Genomic DNA, 6,775 nt, shown 5'->3' with positions numbered 1-6,775 from the left:
TGCATCTCACATCTATTGAGTTCACTACTAAGTCCACTGCTATCATTGCTACGCCTACCACCCGTCACTGTTGGAATATAGATTATCCATGCCAGTTAAAATTCAAATTGAGTTATGATATGTCTATAAATTGACATCTCAGGTCAATAATTGAAAGTCATATATTAATTGGTTTTATATCTAAAATCTAAATTTTACTTCTAGCTACTCACACGATCGAAGAATTAATGACATATAAATCTAATAATTTAATTTAATTAAAAAAACTTTAGAAAACAAGGCATTACTGTTGTAAGGAACATATTAAACCCCCAAAACACAAACAAGAATGGAAAAGGAAAAATAGCAAGTCGTACACTATACATACAGGCTTTGGCTCACAAGTCACTGAGTCTCTCCGGGTCCCCCTACTTTTTCATCTGAGTACTTTTGTTTTTGCACAAACAAACGTACACTGATAAAAGACATTATCAAATTACTATACTCATAATCTATATCTATAGTCTTTGACAAAAGATATTCACACACTGATAAAAGACAGTACGAGAGATCATTTTTTTTTCTTTGATGCTGAAACACTGATCCCCAGTAAAACTACCTTCGTTATATACCACATTCCTTTTTCAACAGAGAATCCAAACATCGTTTCTTCATAGTTATCACACGCATTCTCTATATTTTATATGTGGCTTTAACAGAAAGCTAGCATATATATAGGAGTATGTATATATATAATATATTCCTCCGTTTCAAAAAATATTTGTATATCAACTCACATTATACATATTGATTTCTTTACATCTCTCAATGGCCTTTATTTATTTCTACCCATGTAATGATCCTAGTCAGTCTAATGTAGTACTCTTCAGACTTTAATGCCTCTCGGGATCAGAGAGAGAGAGAGAGAGAGAGAGAAGCATTAATGTGCTGTGGATCTTGGTGATATATAGGGCCTGAACTACACTAAAAAAGTTGCATGTTATGCTGCTAAATACTGAGACGGCACGAGAAAGACAGCATTGCAGGCCCATATATCTTACCTGCAGAAAAGAAAAGAAAGAAGAATTTTAATAAATGTATTTGAATCTTGAATATTCAACTGAAAATAAAAAAATATATTAAAATAGTTTTATTAGTAGTATATTTTTATCATAATATTTATGCACCCATACCATAATTTATTAATTTCTTAAACACTTTGATGAGTATATAATATTCTTTAACTATTTTTAAAGAAAAACTTGTAAAGAAATTAAACTATATTGCAAAGAAACATAATGGGAAAAGAAAAGAAAAAGAACGGCTGCAGGAAAAGTTGATGAACATAGACTCAGTTTAATGGCAAAAGAAAAGAAAAAGAACGGCCGCAGGAAAAGTTGATAAACATAGACTCAGTTGACTCGGTTTATTCACCAACTGACTGTATATTACATAAATGAGAGAATGTTTAAAGATGCTAAATGGCTTTATCGTAATTAATTCGTATCCCTGTTCTTCATCTTCTTCGATTGCTTCAATGATCTTTCTCCATCTAAAGAAGGGGAAAGTGCACTCAATTTTTAGTCGTTTCCAATGTTCAAGAACTTTTGGATTAATTAAAATCATGGAGATGCAGCCCGACCCCAAAATAGTAATAATGCAGATCCTTATCCTTTTATAGCACACTTTGGCAGTAAATTTTTCTGTCACTATCACAATGCTTTCTCTCGCCGTGTCTTAATTATCACCTTCGTTAATGTTGCACTAACTAGTCATTGTCTCTGCTCGTGAGAAAGAAACAATAGCTTTTTATTTAATCTCCCAGAGCAATTTTTAAAAAAATTTATTTCTATTTTTTAAAAAATTTATTTCTAGGGTATATTAATCCTATCCGATGAAACATGAACTGACTTGGTTTCATCTTGTTGATTTTAAACCTTCTTAGTAATCACTCGACATATATTTTATTTTAGAGGGTTTTATGTGTTTAATTTCAGAAAATTATTTTAAGAAGAATGCTTTGTAAACACAGAAGTGATGAGAAGTCCCGAACAGTTGTCATTTTTTGTTTGGGTGGATGATATTCTAGCTTAATTTGGTACTTAAAAATTACGTTAAACTAGTAATATTCATCTATTCACTGAATTACAAATATTTCTTGATTCTCAAAGGAACGAATGAGACATTTAGTACGAGGGAAATCTTAAATTCACAGGTATGTATAAATTGGATACCTAGTGTACGATATATACATAGCTTCTTGGAACATCACTTGGTTCATTGCAGAGATTAACACCAACCTAGAAGGGTGTTGGTACAGCCAAATATATACATACATACATACATATATATATATATATATATATATATATAGAGAGAGAGAGAGAGAGAGAGAGAGAGAACAGTTCATTACAGAAAACTCACTTCAGGTTCTTTCAGCTTTTAGTTGAATATGAGCATGCACTAGGAAATGAAAAGGAAAAGTGGGGGGTTTGGAGTGGTTTCTGCAATTTGCTTGATTCTCCATTTTCCTTTTTACAATTAATTTACCTAATCTGTAAAATACCTAATTTGATTTAATTTGATTGTGATTCGGGAATGAATCGATGACACAGGTGACTAAAGAGAAGGTTTATACTTGCTAGCAATGGTCCCTGCTGTTTGGGTGAACATGCATTTTACTTTATTTTTTAAGATTTTGAGTGAACAAATATAGTTGTCGCACTAATTTTTAGATAAGAGATGATATATATAGCTTGTTATTTTTTTTTGTTTGGGATATTACTCTCATGAGGTGTAGCTAGCTTAGCTAGGTTAGAGTGGAATGCATTAGATTTGGATTGATTAGGTTTCTGTTTTATTTGAGAGCGTATACCATTCTAAATTTCTTTATGAATTGACCATTTATAACTTCATATTGTGGATTGTGTAGAAAATTAGAAAAATTACGTATAATTTGGAACATGTGATAAATGCCATAACCATTAATTATCTAGTAATAATGGTCAATAGTTAGTTGTATATTATGAGAAATAATAATTAGTGTCATAAGGATATTAATTAAAAAATTTAAAGCAAAAATATTTTAATTGAAAGACAAAAATTATATTATTAATATTTTTTTTACACTTTCCTATGATTTATACAATGAATAGTTTTTTTTAAAATTTTATTAACTAATATCATAGGAGCTGGTCAGTAAGTCTCTGTGACTATTGACACTCCACAAGTCATTAATATTAATTAATTGTGTTTTAGGAATTAAAGATAACCGATATATCAAGGGACGTCTTCAAAAAGAAAAGGATATATCAAGGGATTGGGTATGTAAGCAATCTTCACATTAATTTATTGAATTAATTTTAGATAGGTCAGAATTCTAAATAATTGAAATTAGATCCGTACTGTCTCTATTGTTTTATTCTTACTCTCTGATTTTATATTGTGATTTTACCATTTTTCAAAACAATATAAAAAATTTGATAAAATAATAATAGTATAAATGCTCTTACTAAATCAATCAAGAATTGTTAACAGTGTCTGAATGTTGAATACTTTTTTATTTTACTTGTGGATCGAGTATTTATTTATTTTTGCACGTGTATTTAACCAGTTAATACTGGATAGGCATGCAATGCCTAAAATGTGAAAAAGTTTGGGGTTTTCTTAATTATGTTTCGTTGTTATATCTGAAACGTTATCAATGTAAGTGCCACAATTTTTAGTGTTATAAAATCTTATGTGACGTTCCTTTCATATCGTGGAGCAATTTCATCAGCCTCCACAGCAAACACAAATATCAGAGGGCATGGTATGATCTAGTTTGCTGAATATTAAATTAATCTACAGAAAGAATACTACAGCACAATGTGTGCATCTTGTAATATTGGGTCCTACCCAATGTATCTGTTAATTAGCTAAAAGTTAAATCATTTTCTAGTAATATATTGCATGCGTTCGATCCAATTAATGTATCTGTTATTGAGGTATGTCTTTGAATTCTGCTTCACTGAGACAAAAAGTAGAATCAAGACAAAAAAAATGCCATTTATTAATAGAATAAAAATTGTCAAAATATAATATTTCTATTAGAGAAAATCTAAGTCAATCGAGACATTCAGCAAAAAAACATCGAGTGAATCGAGACTAATCCAATACCATTATGCCAAGTTTTAATATATGACAATTTATTTTGTAGTGTAATAGACACTGTTAAGCATTTGAGTTATAAACATTTAATGTAAAAGTGTTAAAAAAATTACACTTGAACTCATTTTTAAATCCATCAAATTTGATCATTTCTTCAATGAAAAAGCGAATGAAAAGTAATTTTTTACTCGTCAAGTAATACTTTATAAACAAATTATTTTGGTCGTTTCTACAATAAAAACGAATGCAGAAACAATTTCACTCGTCAAGTAATTAATGAAAAAAAATAATTAGCTTACATGTGCTCTCAAATTTTAATCATACCATTTTTTTCTTAAACTAGTAAAACCGCAAACAACTTGTATTAATATTAAGTTGTCGGTTCAATACCCTATTGCTAATCAGGCTAATTGACCTATTTTTTATTTTTTTTTTGGATTGATTATTGTCACATTTCCAGATCTTATAGACTCCACCCATTATTTTGTTTTGAGGAAGGATATTTAATTTCCATTGAAGAATATTTAATTAGGTGGCGAGTTAAGGAACTGAAAAAGAAGAACTCTCTGTTTGGCTTTTGTCATTGAAGTAGAAAGAAGAAGGAGAGGAACTAATTAAGAGAGAGCGACACGTTGCGTATGTTGTAAGAGTGGAAGGTTGGGCCGGGCGTATAGAAAGATAGAAGCACTGTGAAGACACTTTCCATTGATGCAATGCAGCAGTGCAATAATATTATATGGTAGCAGAGTTCCAATGGTCGATGCATGCATACATGTACGTACCTTGCAATTTTGTAATGGGTGGACCATATTGGTATCGAAACCAACTTACCCAAAACAGAAAAAAGAGAACCATATATCAAGCCCCTACGCATGATCCTTTTTCCCCTTGCTTATATCACGGAGTTTCACTACATGAACACACTCACTTCTCACAAGACTACTTACTGTCTTCAGTTGTCGGAAGCCGAAGAAAAAAAAAAAAAAACATGCACACTGAAGCATGCAATGAGAGAAACTCATGAATGATTCAACCTCTATACCCTGGGGCCTACCCCTGCACTTTGCATGGATGATCGTCAACAGTCAGAAGCTTAGTTTTCTGTCTGATATGATCTGATCCTAACATTGTACTGCATTTTTACCACACTATGACCGAGTTTTTGGAAGTGTTTGGTCTCATTGCACCCACGTTGCCCAACTCAAACCTAGCAATCTAACACCACCGAGTGCCAGAAATCTTGAGTTTAAGTCCTGCACACATGCACTGTGTAAAATATTAAGAAAAAAAAAGTTTAATTTGTTACTTGTAATAAACTTATTTAATTTAAACAGAATTGTCTCATGAAAAAATATGTGTTCGACACCAAAAACCTAACCATCTAACATTGTCGTATCATCTACTCACGCGGTGTAAAATTAATACGCACACACAATCTTATTTATTTCTTGTATACTCTAAATCATCAGAATCAGAGTGCATGTGGTTGTTGGTATTTATTACGTACTATAGCTAGGTTTTTTCAATAAAATAATTTAGTATCAATATATTAGGGTATGCAAATAATTTATGTAGTAGTACTGATCCGTATTTCTATTCACGCCTCTTCAAAATAAATCTCTTAAATATTTGTGAAATGATAATCTCTTTTAATAAATCTCAAATCTCAATATCTTAAGGTATTTGTCCTTTACTTCTCGAATGATACTTTTAGATGATAAAAAATCAATATCATTATTATTATGATTAAAAAATAATAGTCAGTTTTGAACACTTTTAAGTTATAGGCTAAATTGACATATATAACTCTCGTTTCAGACCAATAATCAGTATCATAATTAGTTTGAAGGATCAAAATTTATAGAAATATTTTTAAATTTTATCAAAAATCCAAAGATCCTACTTACCGTGGTTAGAAAAAAAAAAGTTACCTAACTTGAAAATATCCAAATAGATTTAGAACTTTCTACCCTGACAATTTTGTTTATTCTAAGACAGTGTACGTGCATCAGTGCATGAAATAAATTATAGAAGAATAAAATTATAATTTAAAAATGAATTTAGTTGAAAGTTGAACGCAACAAAGTATGGAAGCTAAACCAAAAGAGATAAATGGAGTGATAGGAGATAAGAATGAGGGAGATATAATAAAAATGCTAAATTTGAACTATTTATTTGAGAGGAAAAATAAGGAGAAAATATATTTTTGTGCACATAGTAAAATTCTTCACTTCTTTTCTTTTTATTTTTATATATCCAAACAACATATGTGTTTTCATTCTTTTTTCTTTATTTTATTATTCTTTCCTCTTTTTCCTCAAATTAATTTATAATCTAAACAAAATAATAATATGATTCTATTATTTCAAAATAAATTATTTAATATTACAGATGAAATTACGTATATATATATATATAATTATCTTTCTCATATATATATGAGAGAGAGAGAGAGTGATTAAGGACTTAAAAGATAGTCTACATTCAATTTTAAAATACATTATGCATAATTTCTAAAATATAAATATTTTCAAAACTAACTTCGAGTCAGCTTGAATTATCAGAATGGAACTATAGTCATACTCTTATCTAATTGCACAATCCCAAAAATATTACATAATCTAATTAGTACTACTCCACGACAACA

Source organism: Glycine soja, chromosome 10 (genome assembly GCF_004193775.1).
Source record: "Glycine soja cultivar W05 chromosome 10, ASM419377v2, whole genome shotgun sequence".
Lineage (NCBI taxonomy): Eukaryota > Viridiplantae > Streptophyta > Magnoliopsida > Fabales > Fabaceae > Glycine > Glycine soja.
This window is presented reverse-complemented; position numbering follows the sequence as displayed.